Genomic DNA, 15758 nt, shown 5'->3' with positions numbered 1-15758 from the left:
GGGCCCACTCTTGAAGGATCTATTCATTTATTTTATTTCAAAGCACAAAAAACACAACGTAAAGTTAGTAAACATTACATTTTGTCCTTCCAGGGCTAAACTCCTTGTGCTGTTTTACCTTTCTGCTTTCCTTTTTATGTAATGTTCTTATCTCAGGTCAAACACTACCTCTGACCTTCTGCTGAGTATGACAGAGCATCTGCATGTTGAAAGGCTGTATGTTGTTAAAATAAGAACAATATTGTTGTTAAAATAAGAACAAATCAACCAGCTGTCCACTGACTATCCATTCCTATAGCCATTGCCACTATTAGCTAGAATATAGTAAGGGAATTTAGAAAAAATATTTGTCATAACAGGTTCAAGAAAAGAAACGTAAGGGCTACATCTGAATATTCAAAATGGCTGTAGATGGATTGCAGACTGAGAGATATACTTAGTTGAAGGGGAATATTTTTCTGTCTCCATCTAGGATGGTCCAAGATCTTGGGATGCATTCCTCTAAATGCCGAGTACCTGAATAACCCAAACACTTCATTTCCAGAAGGAAAGATGAGTGTTTAATAGAGGTGATACTTGAAGTGTTTCTTATAGGTAAATAATTGTTATTTCCTCCTGATTTTCCAAGCATAAATGCAATATTATTGCTATTTCCTCTTGTTCATAATGCTAATTCCTAGACTTAGACAAGAAATTGTTTTTTTTATTCAAGTACTTGCTCTTCTTGCAAGTGTAATATAATGAGTAATATAGCAGATTCAAATATATATTATATATAATTTAAGGGAATATGATTTTATTTTTCATTTTGTTTATTCAAGCCAGTCCAAGGCAATATACAAAAGAAGGCTACCTATTTAGATAGGGAAAGCATCAGAAAGATAAACCCACGCACTTTGGTTGTACTAAACTGTATCAGTACTGCCTGCTAACTTTTTAATTAAGGCAGTTTGATGTCTCTCTCTTGGGCTTGTGGAAGATAATTTGCAGGAAAAAAAAAGATAATGTTCATAGTCTATCTACCACCTACCTAATATACTTTAAAAAACTGAAATTATAGTCCTCTTGACTTTAAAAAAAGACGTGGGAGGATGGTCATTTAACCAGATGGTTGGAATGGTTGATGGTTGGAATTCCAGTGTAAGGAACAAATTTGTAAATATCTGTATGAAATAGTAATCTGCAATCATTTTTGTAAACATAATTGACTCTAGACTGACTCTAAGTATGAATTGTTGTTTGTCTCAGCAAAATGCCTTAGCAACATCTTTCAAAGGAGAAGAATCACCTTAGTATGTATTTCAAAAAGCGGATGCATCCATGATGAGTGTGACCTAATCCCTTCAGACTTGTCACAGCAGGCTGAGATCAGAGCATCAGTGCAACAGTTTTCACCAATGTTGGACAGTTAGTACCTCTCCGAGGTGAACTAGGACCTTGTATGTCCCAGAGACTGCACTGCTGTTCAGGCATGCCTTCATTAGGGTCTAGATCATAAGAAATGTCCTATGTGGCTGACAGATGCTCCAGCCATCCCTGTACTTTATCTCTGAAAATGGTATTAAGCAAGACTGAGGAAAGCATGTGAGTCTGGCCGCTATTTGCAGCCTCTGCACTTCACACTTCTCCCAGCAGTCATCATTGCTGCATTAGGCATGTTAAATCTTTGTGCCTTCCCTTATATTTACTATGGATTTGTCTAGTTCCTTTTTGAAGTTAGGTTGTCTGCCTACAAGCCTCCTGTTGCAACAAAATTCAGAAGTTCCCTACCCACTGTGTAAAAATTTGATTTTGTGTGATTTAAATTGACATCCTACTAGTTTCAATGAGTGCTCCCTCATTCTAGTTCTGTGGGATTTGGTAAGTAGCACTTCTGCTTTCACTTTATTGACTGCTTTCATGATTTTATAAACCTCAGTCATATCTCCTTCGGCCTTGTCCTCTGCAAACTGAAGATCCCAGCCCGTTTAGTTGCTCCTCATAAGACCAATTCTTCAGCCCTTTGAACACTTTGCTTGATATTCTTTGTACTTTTTCCATTAGCTTTTCCATCCAATGAACACTCCTTCTTTGCTAAGTGACTTTTTTTTTTTTTGTCAGACTTTCATTCTGAGATCATAGATTACAAAATAAACTCTTTCAGTCCTGTTCTTCAAGGTGGCTTGGCTTCAGTTATTCCTGTTTTGTCAGTTTAGGAGGTCATGTTGACTGACTATCTGGGATAAAATATTTAATCAGATTTGGAGAACAATCCTGATACATCCCTGAAAACCTGTTTGATAAGGTTTTGTTGTGAGGGAAAATGATATTCCTTTGCATTTCATTCACCCTTTAGTGTGACTTCCTGTTTCCTTTTAATCCTGAGCAAATGACATGCAAACTTATTTCTCAATAAATCAATGATGGGCTGTCAGGCTTTCTGGCAGTGTGACAGAGGATTGATGGTGCCGTATAGCAAGAATAGTGGAGGAAAGAAGCAAGCACAAACACAGCCTATGTTAAGTCTGTTGAGTTGGAAAGGTTAAAAGGAAACTGTAAATCAAAAACAAGGAAATATTTACTGTGTCACTAGAGCTAGAAGAGAGTCCTCATGTTCTGGTCTGCTGGTAAGTTGTTTCTCTCCTGCTCCTCCATTCCTCACATCCAAGCAGCCTTGTCTGTTGGAGCCTGGCTCACCTTCCTGATTTCAGAATCGGTCTGTTCCGCCATTCCGATTTCCCGGTGCACAGAATGCCAGATGCAATGCCAGCATTTTTAATGTCAGATGACAAAGAATAGAGCAAGAAGGAGAGAAGAGAGATGGTCAGTCTTTGGACTGAGTTTGACATATACTAATAAGGGGTCAGGATTAAAATCAGAGTCAAGGCTACTTTGCATTTACCACTGGGCAAGTGTGTGTACATTATAATTACTATAGTGCTCCTGGAAACCATTAAATTGCTGCCTTCTTTTTAGTTATTTATCTGTCAAATCACGGAGTCACCATTACACCAGCAGGAAAACTGTGTATAACAGAAAAATTAGGATTGATATGACTGATATATAGTGGGCGTTTTATCTACATAATCCACAGATTCAGCAGAGCAGCCCCCAGTTTTGCAAACATCTTTTGTACCTATTTATTTATATGGTAGTTATTTTTTCCCTTTTACAAGTTCAGTGCTATTCACATATGCATGAAATTACAGATAAGATTTTGTTTTATAGAATCTATGGAATCACAAACCATGCTTTCAGACTGAACAGCTGACATTAGATTTCTAAAAAAGCATACCTATTGGCGTGCTATGGGGATGTATCAAAAAAAAAAGCAAATAGAATTAACTGTCATTATGAACAAGAGAAAAAATTTAAGATTTTGCCACAAGTAGCAAAAGACTATGGTCCTTCCCACTTAGCTTGACACATATAACTAATACAGCTCACAACTGAAACACCTACATCATGAGCTTGATCACTTTAGGTTGCCTCCACAGACAAATGAGAGAACAAGGTACTTCTTTGAAGGGTCAGTTTAGGTGTGAGGTGGGCTGAATCACCCTCTATTAAGCGACTAAGCTCCTAATTTAGTCCTAATTAATCTGGGTTTTTGTAGAGAGGAGTACTTCTGAGAGAAAAGAAATCCTGCTCTGAGTTCCTAAGTAGATAATAAAAATCATAATGATAATACACATTGTGCTGTCAAAGAAAAATGAGACCTTAATCAAGTTAAGTGATAGGCTGAGAGGAACTCTTTTCTAAAACAGATGCTGAGAAATAGGAGTATCAGAACCAAAAAAGGTGAAAAGAAATTTAGGGATGTGATGATGCTAACAACAGCACAGAAAATTGTAAGGGATTATGAAGTACATCTTAAATAAAAATGAGGTGCTCCATTTTGAATCTTGAACTGGAAAGTGTCCACATGAGTGCCAAAAAAAGGTCAAAAGGAGGCAAATTACCCATCCTCTACCTGCACTTTATTCCCTGCATTGTGCCGAATGGAAATTACATGCCTGTGCTCTTGATTTCAAGCTGGAGATCTGATTCCTTTGCTGAGTATGCAGGGAGAACACCTTGGTATGTACACCAGTTAAACTGGGACAGCAAGAAAGCACATTATTCTATCCTAGAGCTTCAGGCACAGTGCAGCACTGTAATTATTAAATTATATCTTCAAGGCATTTTTTCTGGTTGCTCTGGGTTACTACTTCTTGCTGGGCAATTCTACCAGGGAATAGAAAGAGAGGTCCTGCCTTCAATCTTTTTAGCTTTCTTTTCTTTTGGGCCTTGGTTTTATTATCCACTGGATGACCACAAACCAACTGACAGCACATGAACAACCATGTTGGCAGTTCTGTGGCTTTTCAGCATGAAGAACACCCCAAATGTTGCTGCTCCTGTTCCCTGCAAATGCTTGTGTGGTGCCCATGTGACCAGGCAGGTCCTGTTAATTCTGGTCATGTTGTAGCTCCTACCTTCACTCTGAACCCAAAAGCTCCCCCACTTTAGCCAAGGAAACATAGGCAATGCTTCTGTCAAGGCATAGCCTTTGATGAATGATTTATAGGAACATCTCTGACCCAATCCTCTTGGAGGTTCATCAAACTCACAGCTCACCCAATGAAACCAACTTTAGAGAAAGTATTGTCCTTGCATATAAACTTTTGTTTGCTTCCTGATTTGTCTTTTTTCTTGCTTTTTCTGCTGTTTTGTATTTTCTTTTTCTACCATTTTGGCTAATTTTCTTTTTTAATTATCCGTTACCGAGTTTCAGCTCACCCTCTGACACTATGATTTGTTTCACTGTTCCATTTGACTGATATGAAGCTTGTAACTGTCCTATTCATTTCTATACTCCATGAGCAATCAGAGCATCTTTCCATAAACACTGAGCAGCTGTTCAAAGGTTCATTCAGGATTTTTACTTCCTGTCCCTCCCAGTCCTTTTTATTGTGCAGAGAAAGATGCAATTTGGGCAGTTTTGATAAAATACCTGGGGAAGTGGACTGAAAGGAAAATGATGGGCTGTCCCTGTTGAAACTGTTGTAAGGCTTGGACCTCCAGGTCTTTTTGAAGGACAGACCCCAACCCTTTATGCAAAAAAAAAAAAAAAAAAAAAAAAAGGATGTCAGAGCCTTGACTCAGTGGTCCAGCCACTGAAAGCCTGCATGTTCCCTTCCTAGCTATTCCCACACTGATACTACCAGCTAGCTAGACAAGGAGCCAGTAGACATCATACCTTCCTCTTAGGGCTTTAGTTTGCTCTGTGATTACCCAGATTATGTGAATAATAGATAAGCTAATTGATTGATAGAGCTTGGCAAATTTTGCAAAAATTCCAACTTTGGGTGCATCTATCATCATGCAACCTCCCATTGCTCCTGAAGTATTGGTATTCAGCAGGAAATGTATAATTACCTTTGACTCAGGCAGAATCCCAAATCTTTCCAAGCGAGAGTGAAAACTAGCTATAATTCTTGGCTGCAGCTGTGAACACGTGGCCCCTTTGCCTGGAGAACACCTTCCAGTAACTGAAGGCTGTTTGTAAGCAATTTTCTGCTTTAACCATTTCTCAACATCCTTTGTGTTATCTTACAATGATTTCAAGAATTACAACTCCCAATATGTGGAAAATACAATAAATAAGTTTCTAAAACACAGAACAAAAACCATTCTAAAGACAAAAAGAACTTATTCAGCCTAAAATATGACAAAAGGACAGAGGCAAATCTATAATCTCTGACATATGTAGTTAATTTTTGCAAACGCAAGGCTTGATTTTCTTAATCCATAACTTCTTATTTTAGTTTTCAGCAAATCTCAGCTGTAACTGTTGTCTTAATTTGGTTTTGTGGTACACAGAGAAGAAACATTGTGTGGTTTAATTGGGTGTCTTTGTGTGATCTAACTGCAGTCAGCTGAACTACTCCTTGCATCTCAGTCCTTGTTCACTGCTCTTTCACACAGGAGATGGGCAGATAGACTAAGAAACTCCACTATTACTAGAGAGATCCAGAAGTGTCAGTGTGCATGACTGGGACAAGAGCAAATGCTGACTCCTCTTATCTCCGTAGTAACAGATGAACATCTACATCTTTATCTCCAAGTGTCGTCACACTAGGAGCCAAGTAGAAGAAGTTCAGTGTCAGCATTAAATCCTGAATTCTTCCAAGCAATCCAAGATGAGCTAATTAAGCAGCTGTGAATCACAGTGCATGAAGAGCTGAGAGGTGATATCTGAGGAGGAGGTATCCTTATACATTAAGGGAGTAGGAAGAAGACTTCCACCGTAGCCTTAGCCAGTCAGTTTGTACAAAGTAAATTGATTAAGTATCTTAGGGTAGAGAGAGCTGGCAAGAAACTAATGCGTATACTTGGCCATTTATCTGGCTATCTCACTGGACTGGCAACAAGCATGTGCATGATGATGGAAGATCCTTTAAAAGCGTGTCTTGCAATACCTAGTTCCACTCTACCTGCTCATTTGACATCAGGCAGAATGTCATTCCTGATATATGATTTCATTTTATTTTTTGGAACAAAGGCAAGTATTCAGTGATATGTTATTTGGGACATTTTTTGAGTGTCAAGACTCAATGGCAAGTGTGAGATTAGATAGCCATGCTCTTCAGCACTATCCTTTTCTTGGCTTCATCCCACCACAAGACCATTTTCAATGACACGAACAAAATTAGAATCAGACTTGTTCTTCACAGATGTTTTTAAAACAGAAATCTTGTTAACAAATATTTAGTGTGGACAACTTATGATACAGTGAACATTTTATGATACAATCTGGCTATTCAATACGTATATTTATTCTGATGACAGAAAACATATTCCCATATCATCATTATCAATGACAGACTCATGCTGACAATGGTGCTGGCTACATGCAGCTGCAGCTGCCTCAGTTTCTAATGTACATATAAATAGATCTGCATTCATTTAACAACATGTAATACTTACAGTAAGATATAGAACTTAATATTCTCTCACAGAAAAGTTTATTTTTTAAACAAACCTGTGTGTATGAACCAAAGAGGAAAATCTTTAAACATGCTTTGAAAGCACTTTTTTATAATCTTTAAGATAAATTCTAAAAAAAATCACCTATGGGGAAATAGTTTTTTTTTAAGATATATTTTTATTATGCTAGTGCTGCAAAACTTGGAACTCACAAAGAATCCGATCTGCGGACTCTTTTTGGTGTTGCAGAGGATGTTCCCATCTTGGGGTCCTCAGCCTGGCAGAACAGGCATTAATTGTGTTTGCTCCAACATAGCGGGCCTTTTCAAACGCAGATCTGCACTGAATAGGGCACAGGGACATGTGTTTTGTGTTTCGTTATAGTCTTTAAATTCTTAAATACTTGCCGTGAAGGTAAACTTAACCTGTCTTTTTGTTTGTTTTGTCCTATTATCCTTACCCTTACCTTATTCTGGATATCATAAAGACAATATTTTGTGATTTTTGGCTTAGGGGATGTGCCTTGAATGACAAAACCCGAGAAAATGATATTTTTCTTACAAAGCAAACCCAAATATCATAGAATTATATACTTTTGCATTGTTATTGTAGTGTCAATGCTGAACAGCAGTGGTGTAAAAGGATCTCAGGGCAGCTTCACTGGTAGATGAGTGTGACCAAGCATGGACTCCTGAAGCCCGAAGGTGCTATCAGGCACTGTGGAGACCATGTGTCTGAGGTTGGTTTAGGGAGTTTGAGTGTTTAGAAGCACTGAGGGGTTCCTCTCTGCCCTACTTTCATAAGAAATTGGCTTCCACCTCTCTTATCTCAGTTTCGGTCTCTTTGTGGTTTTTACTCATTCTCCCACAAAATTCCTCCTCGCTATGCCTTTTCACTAATCTAATTCCCTTCCCAGACCTCTCAGTGTCCTGCTCTCTTCCCTTTCCTTCCAGGAAATGCTTGAACTGTTATAATATTCCTCATTCTTTGACTCTGCTTGTGCATGGCTCTTCTATTTTACCTTGAAACTCTCTGGGGCAGTGATCATGCTCTGCTTGTGTTCATAAAGCACCTAGCACTGTGGGAAACTGTTCTTGGATAACATTAAACAGAGCTATGATGAATTTGACTGATAATGACATAAGGAAGGGACCAGGTTAGCTTTATTGCTAGAAGGTAAACCCCAGATCATTCACCCTCTCACAGCTGGAATTGCTGCCACAACCTCATTCCTTCTTGCAAAATGGAGATATAATACAAGGATCAAAATTAGATCTTCAGTTTGAAGCCCATTATGTCAGAGGAGCTAAAGCCTTTAGGGAAGACTTGCATCCTTTAGGGAAGACTTGCATCAGGAAACACTGGCCCAGAAAATAGTAATAATATTATAACAGAATAACAATGTTAAGGTACTAAGCAGATTTGTGATGGAATTAAACATTAAGTGCTGATTTTTGTTTCAGATATGTGTATGAGTCTCACTCTTGTAAATTAGACAGAACTGTGCTTCAGCATCTGAAGGCAGATTTGGGAAACTCAATTACACAGAAATTGAACTATTATGCAGCTTTTTTCACTAGTTTCATACCGTGCTTCTTGTTACTAGGATGGGATAACTTGACAGTGTAGCAGAGAAATCAGTACCATTTTAGATTATTATTGAGCATAACGTTCTGGAAATGCAGAGAAGTTATAATTCCCTAAATAATACAGAGCAGATATGCTGAATTCTAAACCTATTTCTTGAACTAAAAGGCTCGGAATAAAAGTATTCTCATCATGAGCTTCATTTGACATATGTGGAATCCAAGAGAAGTTCTTCAGTAGTTCATCGTCTTTCTTATAGATTAACATAAGTAGACAGTTGCTAGCAACTGTTAAGTTTAATGCAATCTATTTACTGTCACATTGTCATATATAAAGTACTCATCATAAAGGACAGGATTACAAAAGAAAAGCATTAAGAAGAAAAGCAAGAAAACCAAGGACTTGTTTCAATCACAGTTTTTTTAACATTAGCAAAAAAGTCCAGCTAATTCACTTTAAAGCAAATTATTTGTCACTTTATAGAGCTACAGTGCCCGGAACTGTATCTCAACTCACCCAAATGTTATTGCTGTCACTACAGTCAGGAGATTGAGAAGAATTCATCTATATTGTGCAGGCATCCAGAAAACTGTGGGTCTCAATTTTTTAATTCTGGGTGCTCTGAAATATGTGTTTTCACTGAATATTACTTGACTTATTTTTCTTCTCCTATATTTCTTCTTTGCCTGAAATCATCAGGGCATTTTACAGTGTTTTAACAATCTATTAAGATATATATTTGTCATTAAAAACAAAAATCAGAAGAAAGAACTACAAGCTATAAATTCAGGACTTTTTTTTTTCAAGCAGCTCTTGAATGATATAGCGCTTCTTTGTGCGATGAGCTGAGAGTTAGATCATATTTCTTTCAGTAACAATGAGGTGGTTTTGTTGCTTTCAGTGTTGTGAAATATTGTAGGAGGGAAATTAACCTCCCATCACACCTTCGTCTCTTACTTTCTTAAACTTTCCAGGCTTGATTCACTGCTGCTTGACTTGAGTTTCCAGTGATGTTGCAATGGGAACAAGTGAAGTTGGAGCAGCACCGTGCAAAATCAGACGCATCAGCTTGGGAAGGGGCTAATCTTGTGCTCCAGAGCAACAGCACAGCATCTTTATGCAGGAAGTACCTTTCTGCTTGGGAAAAAGTGCCGTTTCACTCCACCTATGTGCTGCTTACATTTGCCAAGACAGCAATACTGAGGCTTATTAAAAACAAACAAACAAACAAACAGGTCTCTCAGAACTGGGTAAATAACGAGGTAACGAGTTTACGCTTGGGGAAAAGACAGTAATTTTCCAGAGTAAACTGAAAGGTGAGGGTAGTTCAGGAATGTTCAGTGAGCCATGACTAGGACCAAAAAGGGACTGCACAGAATACTGGGAAGAAGGGTTTTTAGGGGTAGAAACATAGACCATAAGCCACTGTAAGAGTGGACTTTTCTTCACAATTCCATCTCGTTGGCGAAGGCAGCCTGAATTATTTTAGTAAGAGACTCACCTTTACTGCAGGACATAACCAACTGGCAGGACAAGTAATCAGCATCAGAGCTGACGTTCTTTTTATGCTTTTATGAGTAAATAGGTATGGTTATTTTGACAGAACAAACTGCTGTTAAGCATCTAATAGGACTTCAGATTGAATTTACTTACTGTTCCTACCTTTCTCTAAAAGTGTCCCAGTCTGGTCTGCTCTTAGGTTAAAAAGAAGCTCAGAGGAGGCAGATGGTAAATTATTGCCTTCTCTGTGGTGGTTTGGATTCAGTCCTGGGATTTATCAAGCATCCTCTGACTGATGAAACATAACCCATGCTTCCTGGATTAGCGTTCAGCCACTGTGCAAACTCTGTGGGCATTGACAAGAGGGGACAACTGCTGTAGATGCTACCGCCTTTTAAAAAGAGCTGCCCTTGTTGCAAAATCCACTCAAGGGAGCATGAAAAAATGGTTGCCTAGCAGAGATGGTCTCTAACAAAAATGTCAAATAAAAACATATAGAAATCTTGAATATATTTTCAAGTGGACACGTAAGATGGGAGCTTTCCTGGGCAAAGGAATGTAAAAAATGTAAAAGACATTTAGTTATGGCTGTTGAATAAAGAGAGATGTTAGCCCATACTGAGTATTCCAAATCAAACACCAGTCTCCATTGTTTTCATAAGTTCATAATGAAAAAATAAGTAGGTTCCAGAAATTATAAGAAAAAAAATTACATACGGAGCGTCATGCTTATGGGGAGATCACAAACCTCAAAATCATGACGGGCAAATTCAAGCTGCAATATTGTATTCTTTAAACTATAATTCTGAAAGCAGTAGGTAGCCTAGACTTGGGCTTCCTTTGAGGTTCTGAGAGATTGTAGTTTTTTAAAAAAAAACTAGGAAGAAACAAGAAAATGAGGTTTTCTCATTAAATATCATTAGTGAAACCACTGCAGAACACTGAGCAATTCTACAGCCCAAAACCTTGTAGGAAGCAAAGAGAACTGCAGTACTGAGATAAGGCCTGGAAGATCCTTATGCAGAGACAGCTGGGGAGGCAGCTAATCAAAAGAAAAACAAGTTAAAGGAGGTCACATGAGAAGCAAGTTAAGATATCAATCTCAGCACAGAGACACTGCGTAAATGTTATCTAGCAGGATTCGACATACTGATCTCACACGTGATGATTGCAGATTGAGATTTACGACAAATACTTAAAAACCTTAGAGAGAATCTGATTCCCATCAAGTAGTCAAATATTAGACCTATAAAATGTGAAGTGCAGTATATTTCTCTCTATGCTTAATAAACAATCAAATACTTGCTAAGAGAGATGGCAAACTCTTCATTAACTGGATCTTTCATGTAAGTTTGAATTCCTTCACAAAAATATGTTCTGTATATGCAAGATATTTATAAAGCTGTGTCTGCTGTAGGAATCGTCAGTGGAGTTAGATGACCTGTTTTATGAAGAAGGTCAATTGAATGATCATTTTGACTGCTTGATCTTAAAAAATAAGAAAAGAAACCCTATGAAGTATAGTATTTAGGACAGAAAAGATTTTAAATTCTTGTTTTACTAGTGTACTTCAATTACTAGTTGTAATTGAAGAATTTATTGCAGCATTTATTACTTGCTTGTTTTTGTTTGCAGATGTGTTACATATTTCTTTACATTTATGAAGCAGCAATAGGATTGACTGTGGTTACTCTTTGCTCAGCAATCCATATCCTGTTGTTCTAAGTTGCCAGCTGTGACTCCAGAAAGAAGGCTTGGCTCTGTGCTACCTAACATGTGAAGCAACATATATTGTAATATTTTCCTCCAATTTTAAAGTTAATATTTATGATCTAGTAACAAAGTAATAAAGAAACTAATTGTTCCTGCTTGTTTCTATTTCTAAAAACACAACAGAGCTTTTTTTTTTTTTCTTTTAGGCAGCAGCAACCTATAAAAATGAAAACTGCAAAGTCAAATGAGGTTAATATCACATTCCATTATGTTTACCAGAGGCTTATAGCTTTAATCAATGACTGAACCAGAAAGGCTGGAATAAGCTGATTTGCCAGTTGAGCACTGCAAATAGGTATCTTGGCCCTTTCTGTGGAGAAATAGTGGAACAGAACAGAGAATTGCTGGACATGTAGATTTTCACTCTGGTATTTCTTCATTCCCTTCCAACCACTAGCATGAAAAAAAGCCACTTTCTATAGCATATGTCTGTGAAAAGGATTATTTAACAAGTATGGCAGAAGTTGTCCTGTAAAGTGGTAAAAACAGATGTTAGGTAAGGCTCTTAAGTGAATTTACTTTGATGCAATTGTCACTGATTTTAATGAAATTATTCTCACCTTGCAATTACAGTCACGATTTTCCCCCTTATTACAGACCATGGATATATTTTAGCTTCAAGTCTACAAGATAATTCTAATTAAATATCTGGCTCAGCTGATAAACCTGAGACTTCATCAGAGACAGCAAAAGTGAGGAGGTTTTTTCATCTTGAAATCTACTGTGTGCAATGGATTTTGTGCAGTGAATTTCACCTGTGGTGAATGCGAAAAAATGTCAACTCAAGAAGAGTCTATGAAAAAAGTTTTAATATTTTAACTTTTTAATTAGGTTAATGTTATATTAACAATGTTATTTTTCAAAGGAAATTTGAAGGGATCTCATTAATTGCTCCAAGAGTAGTTATAAAAATAGCAGTCATCAAGGTGATATAAAAGGAAAAATTGCAACATTTTCTGTGTATGCATCATAACATATTGATGGTTACATTAAAAGAAAATTCAATAATAAACATCAGAAATGTGAAACATAATTATTAATAGTCAGGGCAAATAATCATTGTGGCAATTTGTTGGGTAGGTACTGGATTCTCTATCCCTTGAAACCTATATGAAAATATCAAGATTAGATATCTCTCCATAAGAATTCTGAATTTGGGATCGAATTTCTGTGTCCTGTGTGACAAAGGAGATCAGAGTGGATTACTGTGCTGATCTCAGCTGTTCCAAAAATATCTTCCACTCTTCCACTTCTATCAGCAATACAAAATTTAAAAATTATATATTTCATAGAACTGGGACAGTGGTTACTTTTGCAAATTTATGTAATGGAGAAATATAGGAGTCTTTGCAGAAAGCTTGTAATATTGAAAATGAAAGGATATTTTCTGCTGGGCTTTTTCATATCTTCAGCTCTTTTTAATAAGTTATATGTTGTTGAATAAGCTCCAGTTTTTGAGATCAACTGAAAAAGCAGTGGAATGAGAGATTGAAGTGAAAGGAAAAGCAATCTCACGAAATCATACAAAGTGCTTTGTGATTCAAAAGATGAAAGTACAGTGAAAACTAGAACCCAAACTGAATGACACAGATTGAAACCGCAAACTAATTCTTTTTTTCAAATGTTCACACATGGCATCACATAAGAAAGCCCAAAACAAATTTACATGAAGACCACTCAACCCCTCCCAAATTACATGTGGATCCGGTACTAACACAGAATAGCTCAAATGACCATAACTTGGCTATTCCAGGGAAATGATAGTACATTTTTCTGCATTCTAATAACTTTGATTGTTTTTGTGACATCGTGTTTCAATAATCTGAGTGTCACCATCAACTGGGCACGTACAGATAACAGACAACATCAACTGCAAGGATGGAGGTATTTTTTATAAAGTTCCTGCTCTGACTTTTTAGTCCTGCTGTACAAATCACCTTCAGTAAGTGAGCCAGACAGTTATAGTTCATAACTCTACTAGGTACCAGAAGACATGGATCTCAAAGAGATATTGTTTTTTTCTGGACATTATAATCCCCCCTTCTTCACTATTTCTTCAGTGTTTTACAGATAATATATTATCTGCTTTTTTCCCCCCTGCCTTTTTTCCCCTCAAGGGAAAACTAGCTTATCCCCTCTGCCTTTATTCTTTAGCTAAAAATTCTATAGTTACCAATAACCTTTCATTTCATGTGGTCAGATTGATTAATATTGTGAATTAAATTCAGAATGATTGTTCTCAGTTTACACTTAAGTTTGAAATTTCAGGCCCTGTTCTAAAGTCAAAAAAATATATATGCCCTAAAACTTTGGAATGTTTTTCAGCTACACTAGTTGTCTAATAAAAGACACAACCTCCTTATACAGACCTAATATTTTAAATTCAATGTTTATTAGAATTATCTTGCAAACGGAGTTCCCAGTTTTTGGAAGGGAGACTGCATGATCAGACCTCAATGTTGATATTTCACATCTCATCATTAGGTGAATCATGATTTTTTGGGGAGGGACACTGAAATGACCTCAGTTGCTGCAGTGACAGCTAGTAGAGCCACAATTTATGGCCACAATTTATGGCTATATCGTTCCAAGGTCTCAGACCTACAAGTGGAATCCCTCAAGAAGATCTGACGTTGTCAACATGGGTTATATTGCTGTTGCTGCTAGTCCTACTACAGTTAGAAGTACTGCTACAACATGCTGACACCAGAGTATGTGTTTAATTTTTTAGCAGAATTTGTGAAAAACAATAAGATAAGATCATATATTTATAAATCACATATTTGTAAAATAAAAACCCATTTTTTTCCAGATGTTTTATTCTACCTTAACGATTCTGTGATTCTGTGATTCTCCGTTTGAAATGAAGCATTTAAAATTTAAGGACAGACTTTTTGGTTTTCTGATGACATTTTGTTCTGCATTGAAGCCTGTATCATTCCCCACTTTTGATATGGTAGAGAATGGCAACTAAGGCAAAGTCATTCTTGAAACAACTAGGTAGTGTGTTTGGCATTTCAAAACAAAAGAACTTTTCTTTTAAAAAAAGATATAAATGCTACAAATGAACTTAATAGTTATTAGTCTTCAGGCAGTTTCTGAAATCCACCACTGTATCACTACAAGAGTATGTGCAGGTAGTATATTAATGTGAGATTTGGTTCAAGGAATATAATTTTAGCTCAGTCTCTATTAGTTCTTCACACACAGTTCTACAGTTTTGATTGAAAAGAAGATTATTTGGAGAAAAGTAGCCAATAGATGCAAGATTATATGGTCTTTTAAATGGAGTGCCACAGACTGCAAATATTCATGCATAGAAGAGCAGTGACAGCTGTGTGAAACAAATGATTAATACCGATTACTAGCCCATGAATTGTGTGCATCCGAACTGTACGTTCTGTACTAAGTTTTTACACCACTCTGTCTTTTTAGGTTGGTTTTCTGATTAATGTCAAACAGCTTTCTTCCATCAACTTTTAAACTTGCAAACTCTTCTGGTCTCCAGAGCTTGCAGGCCTCTGCTTTAAGGCTGAAATGTGTGTTTTGGTAAGCTGGAGCCCACTGGGTGTTCTCTGTCTTTTAGAATCCACAAACTAATGTTGTGACCTGGGCACAAAAACATGATTCTTAACAGAAATTACTAGCTTTGGTAGTCTAGATTCTTAACAGAAATTACTAGCTTTGGTAGTCTAGAGTGCAAGGAAAAGCCCAAGCTCTCTATGCTGTCAGTGCAACCCCAGTAATAGCAGATAGAGTGTCTTTCATTTTCATATACATTAAGATTTGTGTTAGTGTGCTATCACTTTGCCATCCTCAGGATTTCAAGCCATAAGTTCAGATATGTCCCTTGACTGCTTCCTTGTCTGGGATCTGCATGATGAGAAAGGTATACAAATATCTGTACACATATCTGCTAGAGTTTTAGGTAAATTAAGCAAATTAAG

This window comes from Tinamus guttatus, unplaced genomic scaffold (assembly GCF_059628265.1).
Source record: "Tinamus guttatus ecotype Peru unplaced genomic scaffold, ASM5962826v1 Tinamus_guttatus_pri_ptg000052l, whole genome shotgun sequence".
Lineage (NCBI taxonomy): Eukaryota > Metazoa > Chordata > Aves > Tinamiformes > Tinamidae > Tinamus > Tinamus guttatus.
Note: the sequence above shows the minus strand (reverse complement) of the source record.